A 14775-nucleotide genomic window follows, 5' to 3' on the forward strand; every position below is an offset into this window, starting at 1 on the left:
GCTTCATTCAGTTTTAGCATTCTTCATTATTTTTATTTGCTTATCTGGCTAGTTTTAAAGCTTCTTGAGGACAGGGACCTTGTCATAATCATATTGGCTCCAAATACTCACTATTCTTCTGTCTCCTTTCATCTAGTCCCCATAGTAGTGGCTAAACAAATGTTTGTTTCACTAAATTTGGCACTACTATGAAGAGAAAATTATGCAGAAGCTCAGAACTCTAGTCTATATGAGTCAAAATACCTTTGGTAAGAGGTTTAAGATTAACGGAAAATTCCTATGGAAGTAATGCACACTTTCCTCTGAAAAGAAGTCAGGGCCCAGATAGACATGAGGTCAGAAGCTATGAAAATATTCTTGAGAATCAGGGGGGATATGGTAGGACACAATTGGGTTTTTTGTTTGTTTGTTTGTTTGTTTGTTTGTTTTATTTCAGAGAGAGAGAGAGGCAACGTGAGCAGGGGATGGTCAGAGAGAGAGGGAGATACAGAATCTGAAGCAGGCTCCAGGCTCTGAGCTAGCTGTCAGCACAGAGCCCGACGTGGGGCCCGATCCCACAAACCGTGAGATCATGACCTGAGGTGAAGTCGGACGCCCAACCGACTGAGCCACCCAGGCGCCCCAGGACACAATTGTTTACAGACACCCAGGAGAAAAAGGGTAAGTGGGTCTTGTTATAATTAGTGACTGGAAGTCCTAATTATGAATAAAGATGTATTGTAACTTTTGCTAACCTACCTATGCAAAGTTGTGTTCTAAGATATGAACAGATACAGAAGACTTGGTTTCTGCCCTCAAGCAGCTTTTCAAAATATATTTTCAACAGAAACATATTATCAGCATTGCTTCTCTTCCTTCTGCCTTCCCTATTTCTTATAACTAGAACTGTTGACTCACACTATACAGCACCAGCTTTTCCTGATTCTGAAGCTAATCTTGAGTGAGGGAGACATATTAGCCTCATTTTCACTATTTAGGAGGACTTGAAAATGAGCCTCATTTCTGGACCTGGGATCTAGGACTCAGCCTAGCCATGGGTGCTAGGCTCCCATGAATCTTCTGAACACTTAAACTTGGGATGACCACTGTTTTGTTGTCATGTGGTTAGAGTTATAGTATTTGCTACTCTCTCTTTCACCTGGTCCAGTACCTTCATTCTCTCAAGTTTCTGCCTTAGCCCACACTCTTATCAGCCATGTATGTCTCTGCCCATTTCCTCTAGCCCTCTGGCCTCCAATACTAGACTATTTCATCCCTTCCAGTCTCTTTCTCTGAGAGCTGGGCACCACCCTGGTATATCAGACTGCAGGCCCCAACTCTGTCAGGAATGGGAAAATCTCCCAAGACTGTCTTTTTCCATTTCCTGAGATCCTCTGATTTCCTCCTTTTTGAAGTTTCCATTCCAGTGCACTATATTTGTAAGACCAGACCACACAGTTGTAATGGCTTCCTGAATAGTGCCATGTTTTCTGTACCCCTTGGATTCTAAGCCTTAGACTATCCACCTTCCTTTTCCTGGGACAGTCTTTGCAGCTGGACCAGGTTCTGTGCTACCCTCACATCCATTTTTACTTTACTTGGTTTCTCTCCTCTTTCTTCCAGTTCCATGTTTCTGAGGACCCTCATACTTCAAGCTCAAGTCCAGGTAGGTACAGCCACATTGATCTTCTTTTATTAGATGGTGCTTCTAATCTAATTAGAATAATTTTCTTAACACATATGGACACACACACACATTCATTCATAATACATCCTCTTTAAATATTAAATTTGTGTCCAAGTATTTTTGTGTCCAAGTATCCATCCATCCATCCATCCATTTATCCATTCAACATATATTTAGTAAGAAACTACTGAATTTAAGCCATCTGGCTCAAATGATGATGATTGGTAAATTCAAACCATACAGACACTCTTAAGATAAAACTCTGCTAGTTTTAAAATTTATAAGATGACATGAAACTTTTGTGCTACATAATTATAAGTGATAAATTCTAGACCACGAATGTAACTTTAAGACTAAGTGTATTTTAATTTGAAGTAATAAAAATATGATCTCAAGTGTATTATATAGGATTGTAAAGCTAACTATTATATATCAGGTACTTTACATATTTTATAAGATAGGTTTTTTTAAATCAGTATCTACAATTTAAGGGGTGAAAATAAGAAATGGAAGCTTAGAGAAAATTAAGTAACTTGCCTAAGTCAATTGTCAGAAAGCAGTGGAGAGAGATTGTATACTTAGGTATTTCTAGGTCTAAAACCCAGATTCTTACAATATTACCTCTCTTATATTTAATAAAGAGTAAAAACAACATTTGAAATTTCATAATCTNCTGAAACAGGCTCCAGGCTCTGAGCCACCGGCACAGAACCCGATGCAGGGCTCGAACCCATGAACCATGAGATCATGACCTGAGCTAAAGTCGAACACTTAACCGATTGAGCCACCCAGGCACCCCTATTATTATTATTATTTTTAATGGTTGCTTTTTTTATTCTTCCTGATAAGTGTATCATTACACAGAAATGTTATATGTTTATGTCCAGCTCCCACCAAGCCCCCATTTGTCTAGTATTTAAATAATCAGGATGTAGTTAAAGAAAGGGGTTTGGCCAGTCAAGGGAAAACACATGGCTTCCCTTCTGCTCAGGAACTTCATGTGAGGTACAGTATCTCAGCACTTCAGTTAAATTTTAAGGCTCTAAAGTTTTACCAAATTAAAAATTTTTTTTTTTGGTTTCATTTAATTTTGAGACAGAGAGAGACACAGCACGAGTGGGGGAGGGGCAGAGAGAGGGAGACACAGAATCTAAAACAGGCTCCAGGCTCTGAGCTGTCAGCACAGAACCCAATGCAGGGCTAGAACCCACACAAGTGAAATCATGACCTGAGCCAAACTTGGTCACTTAACCAACTGAACCATCCAGGTGCCCCAAGTTTTACTGAATTCTAAGAATGCCCTTTAGGTGGTTTCTCAGCCCAGAGCAGAATGCAGTGGGAATGATGAAGGCATATAACTGCAAGAAATAATAGCTGCTGTATTTTGATGAGAGGAAAGATGGGGAAACTACAAAAGTAGACATAGAGACTAAGAAAACTAAGAAATTTAAAGAGCCTTTATGGTGAGACACTAGACATACCTGCCTGAAAAAGGCATTGTGTGATAATTGCTTCCTTACAACCATTTAGAAGGGAGCTGGTACATAGGGACACACAAAATGATGATTTGGGGAACTAAGTAAAAGATTAAAATATATTCCAATTCTCTCTCTTGGAAGGCAAGAAAGTGTATACAACATGTGAGAGCACTGAAATCCAAAATGGTTTTAGGACTTCAAGGAATAAACTTATATTTTATGAAAAATTACACTCATTTGGAATATGCATCCCAGTGCTACTTCTTACCCTCTCTGTGACCTTCAGAAAGTCATTCAATTTCTCAGAGACTGTTCCCTTCTCTGTAACATGAGGCTAATAGTAATAATTATGATGGCTTGGTTGTGAGGATGAAATTAGATCAAGTGCTAGCACAGCTCCCAACATATGTTAAGTACCTAAAAAGGAGTTTGCTATTGTTTTTTAGGTTCCGTCCATTTGCATTTGCATTTAGTTGGATCCATGGATTTAGGTTTTTGCATTCTGGAGCTTAAGAAAATTCATCTGCAGAGATGTGTTTATTAGAGAGTTTGTAGTATCTTGAGATCCATCTTTGCCCGAGTTTCTCATTACTTTTTACAATTACATGAAACTCAATTATATTTCTCATCTCTTTTTTTGTTGCCCAGACACTCCATAGGAACCACATGGCAGCCGTGATCTAGTGTGAAGAACCCCAGGCCAGCCTCTGGAGACCCAGATTTCATTTTGCCTCTCTTGGTACCTCACTGTGTGAACTCAGGTAAGCGGCTTAACTTCTCTGGGCTTTTATAGTCTGAATTTCTCCCTAATATTCCTATCACCTTCTTTTATAGCATTTTCTATCACTCTTTGGAACTATTTAAATGCTTTCTTTGAATAAATTTAAATATCTGCATAGTATAGTGTTTAAGTGTGGACTCTCTGGGGTAAGTTTGACTGACTCCAACACTTGCTGGCTCCTGGAGGGTAGGCAAATTACCTAACTTGGCTGTACCTAGTTCTACTAATTTGTGAAATGGGGATAAAAGTATCTACTTTGTATGGTTATTAGGAGGATTAAAAATGACTCATACACCTGCAGCATTTGAAATCATGCCTAGCACATGGTATAAGCCCCACAAGAGATATGGAGATAAATACATTTTTAAAGAGCTGGCAATTTACTGGGGGGAGATTAAGGCATATACCAAATAACAAGGAAGAGTATGATGCATATTCAGTAGAAAGAAATTGTAGAACCTGATGGAACACAAGGGAAGGAACAACTGGTTCCTACTGAAAGGACCAAGGAAAGTCTCATGAATTAGGTCAATTTTGTCTGGGCCAGGAGGAGTAGACTGGCTTTCATGGGAAGGGTTTCTTGGTAGAAGAAATAAAAGGAGGCAGAGTGAAAAAACTCAGAGAATACCTGACGTAGCTCTTTTTAGCCACAGTGTTAATGCTGAGTGAGGGTGTGGACTGAGAAATGAAGTTGGGAGAGTGACCTGAGATTAGATCAGCAAAAAGTTTGTTTAGTGCTTTGGCAAGGAGTACGGGGTTGACTCTACCAGCAACAAGAAGCATTGAAGGTTGTTGAAGTGATATCATTCCATTTGTGAGCTAGGGAAAAGTTTCAGGTGATTCTATCAAGGAGAAATTACAGGAAAGAGAAAGTGGAGTCAGAGAGAACATTCAAGGACCACGGGGATAGTTGAGGAAGAGATTATAAGGGTATAAATTGGAGAAGTGGCTGTTGGGGTAAAGAGAAGGGCTAAAATTGAGAGGTGGGAAGTTAGGTGCTGTGCTATAAACTTTCCTACCTGCCCATCAGTTTTCTGTTGTTTTTTATTTTTTTTGTTTTTGTTTTTGTTTTTTTTCTCCCTGCTTGGCTTTTTTAGCCCACCTTCTGAGTTCCTGTGGAGTTCTCTCCATGGTGATCTACCTGTACTCAGTGGCCCACATGAATCTAGGAGTGGAAAGGTTAAATGGCAAGCCCTCAGTGAGGTTTTGTCCCTGTGTGTTTAAGTGAGAGGTTATTTTAGAAGCAGAAGGCAATCATACAACAAATAGCTTTTGTTTAATGGGGAAGGTGCTTCCAAGCAATAATTAATCTGAAAGCCTTACTTCACTTACAGGAACCCAACTATTGAAAGGTGCATTTAAACCTTTTCATTATACATCTGCAATAGATACTGTATAGCAGGAATTTGGGGGGTCATTTTATAATGCAGCCTCTGTGGTATGGAGAACACTGTCTTTCATCACTGCCTGGGTTTGTGTAATAGCAAATAGGAAAGGAACCATCTAGATCAAAAGAAATAACATTATAGACAGCACCTATGTATTTCAGGGCAGATATTATCTTTACTTGAAAGAGGACAATGTAAGAAATTGAAGGTCATGCTGATTCTCTTTAATTAGTTATACTTGGTTTGACAAAAGAAGGTGAAATTTACAAATCTGTGTAAAATATAAATCAGAAACCAATCAGTGAACACTGCAACAGAATAACAAAAGATCAGAACCAGATAGAAACATAAAGTTAGCAAATTTAGAGTGACAGTGTGTCCTGTGAAAAGAGACTGTTAATGAATCCCAGAACCACACTGTAGCAATTATCCTGCATTGACATATGTGAGTGTGTATGCATATATACATTTGTATATATATGCATAGATATAGATACATAATATAATACATAATATATGTAAATAAAAGATAATTAATTCACCAAATGTTTACTGAACCCTCAATGTGTGCCAGACGCTCTCCTAGGAACTAAGGATAAGGCAACCAACAAAAGCAGATCATATTCTGAAGAGCCTATACTCAGTAGGAGAGACAGACAATAAATATACGTGAAGTAAGGTGATGATAAATACTAAGAACAAAATAGAGACCACGTTAAGTGGAGAATGAGAGGTAGAGGGAAGGTTGTATTTTATATAACATGTTTAGGAAGGGCCTCCTTAGTAAGGTGAAGATTTGAGGAAAGGCTTCCAGAGATCTGGGAAAGAAAAGTGGTCCAGCCAGAGGGGACAGGAAGTGAAAGCTCTGAGGTGAGATGTCTTGCTGTTTCTGAGGGACAGCAATGAGGCAGGGTGGTGGGGTCAGATAGAGGGAGAAGGAGACGGTAAATGAGGGTCAGAGGAATAGCTAGGTCTTTCAGGCTCTTGTAGGGCATAGTAAGACTATGGATTTTATTATGAGTGAGATGGGAAGCTTCTAGAAGCATAGTATTTATTTATTTATTTATTTATTATTTTAGAGAAAGAGTGAACATGAGTGGGGGAGGGGGCAGAGGGACAAGGAGGGAATCCTAAGAAGCTTCCATGCTCGGTGCAGAGCCCTACGTGGGGCTTGATCCCACGACCCCGGGATATGGCCTGAGCTGAAGTCAAGAGTCAGACACTCACCAGGTGCCAACCAGGTGCCCCTAGAAGCATATTATAATGCTAACCACATAGAGTTAACTTTACTACTTTCATCTGTTACTTTATGATCGCAGTTTTGCATCTAAAAATGTCTAAGATAAGACATCTCCTCCTCTTCTGTCCTGCTTGCCTTCTTCCCATCTATAGTGCCCAAACACAGTGCAAGGACAGCTCTGGAATCTATCCTGGGCTCCTGCCACTGCATCTTTGGATAGTTTCAGTAAGTTACACTTCTTATTTAGTTCTCCTATCCAAAAAAAGGAAGCAATTTCACCAAACTCTTGTTTTTAATGACTTAACAAGAAAAAATTTAAAAATGTGCAAACTCATAATATTACGAGATTCTTTGTCTTTATACAATTGCCACGGGGCATAGTATGCAGTAGGCACACAATAAAGGCCTGTGGAATTGAAAGGCGAAAGATTTATATGATCTTAAGAGAAACCAGTGTAAGGCCTGTGGAATTAGAGAATTAAATGAGGAGAGATGTAAAATGTTCTCTGAGTTTCATTAGGGCTAATATAATTTTATGCAGTAAGCTCAAAAGATACCTTCTCTGGGGAATATCAATCTAGCTACCCAGAAAGTTGTGTCATTTTTGTTTTCTTTTTTTTTTATATTTTTAATATAATTTATTGTCAAGTTGGTTTCCGTATAACACCCAGTGCTCATCCCAACAAGTGCCNACTGCGACATTCGCTTTGCTTGCAGGGGTCTGCAATTGAACCCGCAGGATCTCCGAGGTAGGCCTGCTTCTCCGCGAGCGCAGACGGGAAAAACCATTTTTGTTTTCATAATACTTCTCTAATACTTTTTTTTAAGGGTATTTATTTTGAGTGAGAGAGAAAGAGAGAAAGAGAGGGAGAGAGGCCGAGAAAGAGGGAGAGAGAGAATCCTGAGCAGGTTCCACACTGTCAGTGCAGAGCCTGATGTAAGGCTCAAACTCACAAACCGTGAGATCACGACCTGAGCCAAAATCAAGAATCAGATGCTTAGCTGGCTGAGCCACCCAGGCACCCTAAAGAGCTTATTTTATTTCCTAGAGGGAAAATGGTTCATTATACTTGGATTTGTACTTTTCATGATGTTACAGATAAAATATATTTAATCATTCCCTTTATAAAATTTTGCCCACAAATTTAGAACAGTTTAAAGCTTTGCAGGATGTTCTGTGTGATACTTTTGTGTGTATATACTTCGAGTCTAGCTTTCATAGTAGATATTTGCATAAATGGTCAGAAATTCTTTTTCTTCCTATATGCATGTCCCTTTGATGTGACTTTGCAACTCCCATTAAGAGCTGGTATCTATTTCTTTATGTCTTGACTCTGGACTTGGCCATGTGACTTGCTTTGCCAATAGAATATTAGCACCTGTGATAAAGTAGATCCTTGAAAAGTACCATGCAGGGGTGCCCGGGTGGCTCAGTCGGTTGAGCGTCCGACTTTGGCTCAGGTCATGATCTCGCGGTTCGTGGCTTTGAGCTCCTTGTCAGGCTCTGTGCTGGCAGCTAGCTTAGAGCCTGGAGACTGTTTCAGATTCTGTGTCTCCCTCTCTCTCTGACCCTCCCCTGCTCATGCTCTCTTTCTCTCTCAGAAATAAATTAAAAAGAAAGAAAAAGAAAGAAAGAAAGAAAGAAAGAAAGAAAGAAAGAAAGAAAGAAAGAAAGAAAGAAAGAAAAAGAAAGAAAACGAAAGTACCATGCACAGTACCCTCCCTTGCTGCTCTTGGTAACCCTGTGGCCAATAGCATGTAAACAAGCTTAGGTTTACCTGCTGATGAGTAGCATATGGCCAAGTACCTCCTTTTCCTCTGCCAAGAGCCAGGAAACTACAAGACATACCAATGATGCTATTGTCAGCCATCTGACACGTGATTGAGCCTGACCAAAAACACACAGACCAGAAATGAACCATCCCGGCTGAGCCTAACCCAGCCAATCCATTGAATTCTGAGCAAATACATATTTTAAGTGCTAAGTATGGGACAGAAAAATCTAACAGATACAGCTCATATCCCTATTGTTTATATTTTGTGAAATATATTTTATTTTTGCTCCTTTTTCCTCTGAAACACACTGTGGTAGGGACAAGTGTTTCTACCCCAACATCCATTTTCTCTCTTTGGTTTTATTAATAGACCTCTCCCCTTTCCCCCACCTTTCCACATTTGAGTTTTATCTGGCCCCATGGCTGTCCAACTTAAGACTAAATTCCCTGCCTTTTCTAGCAGCTAAAGTGTAGTTAGTGGCAAAATTATGGCCAATGTAACATGAACGGAAAAAAATGTGTGCTAAGAAAGCTGCTTGCTGTCCACTCTTTTGCCATCTCATCTTTCCCTCCCCATTTCCTCAGCCTGGGAAATGGAATAGCCTCAGGCCAGGAGATGGGAGCCACAGGTTAAAGATGGCAGAGGTAACCCACTAGCTTAGGACCCAGATCAGACCTACGTTGCAGATCAGACCTACTTACCCATCTTGGACCACTGTCTGCCACTGGTCTGTTATGTGGGAGAAAAATAAACTATCCCCTTAAGTATGCCAGTATATTTTCACATCTCTTTGTTATAGCAGCTTGACTTTTATCCTAACTTGCACATAACAAATAATCAACAGAAACAAATATATAAACACACACTGCCTACGACTTAGAATTCAGGAGCTCAATTAATGTTAGATTCATGGACTTATTCAATATCAGTTACTGATTTCCTTTTTTTTTGGCCAGGACAAATGATCACGGATAGAAAAAACATAACAAAAAATAAAAAAAGGAATTAAAGGTGAAGAATACTGTAACAGAGGACTCTGTCACGGGTGGTATCCAGAGAAAATGAAAGGATTTGGACATCTTTTAAAAGTTTGCTGTAGTAGGATGAAACACAAATCATGAGATAAAGCAGCCATTCAATGCAACTGTACAATTACTTTTACAGAATTTGGAGGCCTCCTCTCACTCGTTTCTGGGTCACTGACCTTGAGCTGGGGCGGGGGTAGGGGGTAGCCACTGGCTTACTGCTTTCTCACTTCAGACTTCCAACACTATCTTTTCAAAGGGTTTTGTGTGTTGGGCATAGGGGTGGCAGTAGGGACGGAGGTTAGGTTTAGAGGATTACTGACAATCCTGTAATAACTTTTGAAATAGCTTTTCAGATCAATTCCCATTCATTTCCCACTCTACAGAGAAAAGAGGACCAGGGAAGGATCAACAGTTATGAGAAAAACTTAGAGGAAAAAACTCCACTAACCACACCTGGAAATGGAAGATATTTCTTTGTTCCTGTGTCCCATTCCCCGCCACCCCCACCATATTCTGTGGCTTGTTTGTGTTTTCCTTCTATCCACAGTAGCTTTTATTTTATATTGAGAATGTCCTGGGAAGAAGGCACTAAGTGAGAAATCATTGAAAAAGTTCAAGAAAAGAACATATATAATATCTTGAGTGTTAACTAAGAAATGCTGAGCATAAGAGAGAATCTTGTCAAATTAGGTAGTCATGTCTAATTCATCTAATTGCACCAAGTCTCCTGACATGCCCATTTGCAATAGTGGTAGTTTTTATTTTGAGTCATAATGACCTTGCTCTTTATGAATGCCTTGCCCATATGTGCCCTATGTTTTCAGTATGTCTTTTGTTTCCAAGTTGTAGGGTATATGCCTTTACACAAATCATTTATCCTCTGTAAGCCCCATTTTTTAAATTTGTAAAATGATTACATAATCTATGAGATCTGCTTTGGGTCCCAAATTAGACAATTTGAGTTCCCTTATAAACATATTGATTAAAGTCTGGTGACAACTGTAGCTACAATGGCAACAGAATGACGAAGCATATTAACGTTAGTGTTAATGCAATAATCAGCTGTGTTTTATTCCATATGGCAATTTATTTCAACAATTAAGCCAAACTCCATCTGTTTTGGCATACACAATTTTTTTTCAAATGGGTTCCTGAACTACATCTTTGGAAATAATATTATGTTTTGCAAATATTGCTACCATCAATAAGTGATGACTGTATGGAATCCTTCTTATTAAAAAAATCATGGATGCCAAAGCCCATCTTATGTTACAAAGGGCTCATTTTGCTATTTGACCTTATGGATATGTTGCATGGTCTAATCGATAGTCCCAGAAAAGGAAGACAAATCTCGGTGTCGGCATAGAGGGAATGCACATGGGGTGCTAGTTTCTAGAAGAGGCAGAGTAAGCCTCAATGCCATCAACAGCAGATTTCTATTTTTCTGACCTGAAGATCCTGTTGGGACAGGATGTGCCTCAATCTGTGATGGAGACAAGACAAATGGTACCTTCCATACATTCGGCTTGGGTTGAGCTGCATTGACAGAATAGCAATAGGGAACATTTGTCTTTATCTTTATAACACTTGACAAGAGGCATGATTACTGCTGTAAGGGTATCAAAATAAAGAAAAAAATGGGCTGTCCTACAGCCCTGTTATTTATCACATTCAGAAACGCTAACCCAGACTAGCAGGAGAGAAATTCCTTGTCAAATTGCCTCTAAAAATCATTATTTTCCTCCCCGAGATAATATGTGAGTCCCATGGATCCACCCATGCTGTCCCCCCACCCCCACTCCAGGTTTGTGACTGGGGACAGTCATCCCCTGAGCCAGGCTATCCCTCCATAGACTGGAAGTTGCCTCCATGTGGCTCATTGCATGTGCCAGTCTGACAATAAACACACCGTTCCTTGCATGTGCAGGAAATACAGAAAAATGCTAGCTGGCAGCTTATTAACAAATATTGAATGTATGCAGAAAAATTCGATTTATTTTGCAGCAAGTGTTAGAATGTCTCCAGGCAAATTAGTGCTGGAGCCGACTTTGTTCAACCCCTTTATTTATTTTCCTATTTCTCGTTTTCTAATTAGGCAGGCTTTCTTCTGCTTTACAAACACCCTCTCTGCCTAAATCATTGCAGGTCTATTGCATCCTGAATACAACAGTCTTACATATTCATATTAATACCATGATAGGGAGGTATAATCCACCCTTCTGCATATAGGCTCCAAATTGTTTCAAGAGTGATACTAAAAGCCTTTATGACACAATATGCATTTTCCTGCTCTGACTTATAGGAGGCCTATATGTGCTAATTCCAATGGTTTTTTCCAAAGAAATTACAAACAGTAGACGGGTCTAAATAGTGTTTTCATGAAAGGCCACCTTCTTCAGTGTGTGGTACCAAGTAGTTTTTCTCTCCCCAAAGTGTTCTTTTTCAACAGGTATTTGTGAAAGAGGGTATTTGCTCCCAGTTCCTTATGGAGAGCAATTCAGGAACTAAATCGATGGCTATGTCCTGAAGCTTGTTTGAAATTCAACATTTTATTTGGATTCACGTTCTTCTGTAGGGTTGAGAGCAACGGTTCTCAACCTTAGCTGTCTATTAGAATCATGTGAACCTAAAAAAAATATTAAAAATATTGAAATGTGAAGCCCCTTCCCAGACCAATTAAATCAGAATATCAGAGGGTGGGGCCATGGCACTAACATTTCTCAAGTTCTCCAGGTGATTCTAATAGACAGCAAGCTGTTGGTTTGCAGATTTTTTTTTTTATCATGAGACTACATCCAAAGAACTCCTGTTTATTTATTCAATAAATATTTGAATAACTACTATTGAAAAAGACTATGTACCATCGGGGACTCAATGACAGAATAACTACTATTAGGAAAAAGACTATGTACCATCGGGGACCCAATGACATATAAAGGAATTTCTATGTTCTCAAAGTAGCTGGTAAGTTTATTAATAGAGGACATGAAGTTTTCATTTATTCCACACATATTTATTGAGTCTTATTATGTGTTATAATCATTGGGGAGTGAGCAGGGAACAAGACAGACAAAACCCCTGCTATCATTAGGTTTACATTCTAGCAAAAAAATTCTTTTAAATAGGTACTTGATTAATCATATAAATAAATGAATACAGAGAGAACATGATAGAGAGTGGCTGAAAGGGGGAAGAGTTCTGGGATGTTTCTCTTAGCAGCAGATGTGAATGATGTGAAGGAAGCAATTAAGTGAAGACCAGGAGTGATCCAGTTTTGTATAGAAAGAACACCAGTGTCAAGGTCTTGAGGTGGGAATGAGCAACTGCCAGAAGCAGAAAGAAGCCAAAGTCGTTAGTGGAGGTAGGTGGTCAGAGAGGAGGTGAGAGAGGTGGACAGAAACTAAACATTCTTCATAAAGAAAGGTAATCTTAAGAGAGTGAAGAAAGAAGTTAAGAGTTGGGAGGTGCAGATTAACGGTTCTGAGTATTACCTGGTATGGGCATTCAGTGTTCATAGAAAACGTGGTTTTGAATTGTACCTTGAAGGAGAATATCTGAGAACTGGAGGTGAAGAGAATTTTAAGTAGTAGTATTTCTCTTCAAAGACAAAAAATGGCACAGTAATCTAGACCATGAACTGAGAGTAGAATATTGCTCAACTTGACTGGAGTGAGGGATGTGGAAAGGAGTAATTGGGACTCAGAGTTTGGGATAATAAAGAGCCATATATTGGACATCATTCTAAAGAACTGCTTACTTCTTTAGTCTTATGTCTGGCCAATTCTTGCCTCACTCCCTGTATCCCAGCAACTCCAAACCACTCCTTACTGCCCCACCTCCCACACACACATACTTAGCTGCCATGCTGGTCCTTGCCTTTAGGTTACAATTGTCTTTCCCTTTGTTTGAAATATCTTTCCCATATTCTTGGGCTCCTCTTTGTCTACAAGACAAACTCCTACTAAGGAATTAGCTACAGTTCTTTCAGGAAGGTGTTTCTGACCCTCCTTGGTGACTCCATAAAATGAGAGGCATATTTCTTCAAGGGAATTTGCCATGTTGAGTGGATCATTCATGAGCGCTAGGTACTAGCTCTTTATTGAGTGGTAGGTACTACCACTTGTGCTTGCATTATGGCTTAACTGATTGGAAATAAACACTGAATATAACAAGTAAACAAGTTGTATAGTATGCTATACGATGGTGTGATAGGAAAAAGTAGGTTAGGCTATGGAAGATTGGAAGTGGTGCAGGAAGGCAGTTACACTTATAGTAAGTCAGAGTGGGCTTAACTGAGAAAGCAAAATTTGAGCAGACTTTAACCAACTGTTCTAATTTACATGAGACAGAATTTCCTGGGATGTGGGATTTTCAGTACTAGAACTGGATCAGTCCTGGGCAAACCAAGATGATTGATCACCCGAGAGCTGTATGTTAATATTTGTCTTATCTACTAGTTATAAACAATTTGAGGACAGGAACTAGAGAATCAGAGTACCACGGTGGCTAAGATCATAGACTTTGGAGTCAGAGTAGCAGGGTTCAAATCAGAGCTTAGCTCAGCCATTTGTTAGCATTGTGACCTTGGACTATTAAGATTTTTAATTCTCTTGAACCTCTGTCTCTTAATCTATGAAATTGAAGTAGCTGGCACAGAATAAGTGCTCAATAAATGTTGCTGTTATTATTATTCATAGTGCCTAGCACAGCTCCCTGGGGAATAGTAGCTACTTGATAGATATTTGCGGAAGGAACAAATTAATTAATGATAATGTACCATGTGCCAGGCACCAGGCTAAGCCCTGGATATACAAAAACGAATAAGGCATGATTTCTGCCTTCAAGAAAATCACAATATATCAGGGGAGACATATATGAAACACCATATTTGATTTTAACAACTGTTGTCTTGCTCCACCATGCCATTCTTCATTCTACTTTCCTGGTGTACTTTTCCTTTATAGAGTAGTCATATATGCCACAGTTATTCTCATTGGAATGCAACTGCTTAAAAGCAGGAACCTGGTTTTTTTCATTAAGATATCCCAAGTGCCTGGAACGGTACCTGACACCAAGAAGCTGCTCAATAATGTTTGGTAGATTAATGGATGGAAGTTCCATTTGGTGTGATCAGAGCTTTTAAAGAGGATGTGCAAGGTGTGGATGACTATTTTTAGAGTCAGGAAAGGTTTCATAGATGACTTAAGTTCCATAGATTTGGCATTTTAGGTTGATCTTGAAGGAGATAGTGTTTCTTTAGAAGATTGGAAGGCTTCTAGAGACTTCAAGGGTAAGAGCCCAGCAAGAGGACCTGACAGAAGCAGGAGAACCAGAAGAATGCAGGGTCAATGAAGGTGGAAGGAGGGGTTGATGGGTAAAGAGGCCTGAAGCAGGTTAGCGTGGGTGAAATTTAAGATA

The 14775-nt window shown here is 39.4% G+C and overlaps 1 long non-coding RNA gene across 1 annotated transcript in view; it reads left to right on the plus strand.

Annotated features, from left to right (window-relative positions):
• The first annotated feature begins 544 nt into the window (after positions 1-544).
• LOC144238447 (uncharacterized) overlaps positions 545-14775 on the plus strand; it is a 39297-nt gene continuing 25066 nt past the window's right edge. Inside the window, exons 1-3 of the long non-coding RNA XR_013337122.1 lie at positions 545-660; positions 1603-1645; positions 3793-3905. This is a non-coding gene — a long non-coding RNA (uncharacterized LOC144238447). The remainder of the gene's footprint in view (positions 661-1602; positions 1646-3792; positions 3906-14775) is intronic.

The sequence above is a fragment of the Crocuta crocuta genome, unplaced genomic scaffold (assembly GCF_008692635.1).
Source record: "Crocuta crocuta isolate KB4526 unplaced genomic scaffold, BGI_CrCroc_1.0 scaffold216, whole genome shotgun sequence".
NCBI lineage: Eukaryota > Metazoa > Chordata > Mammalia > Carnivora > Hyaenidae > Crocuta > Crocuta crocuta.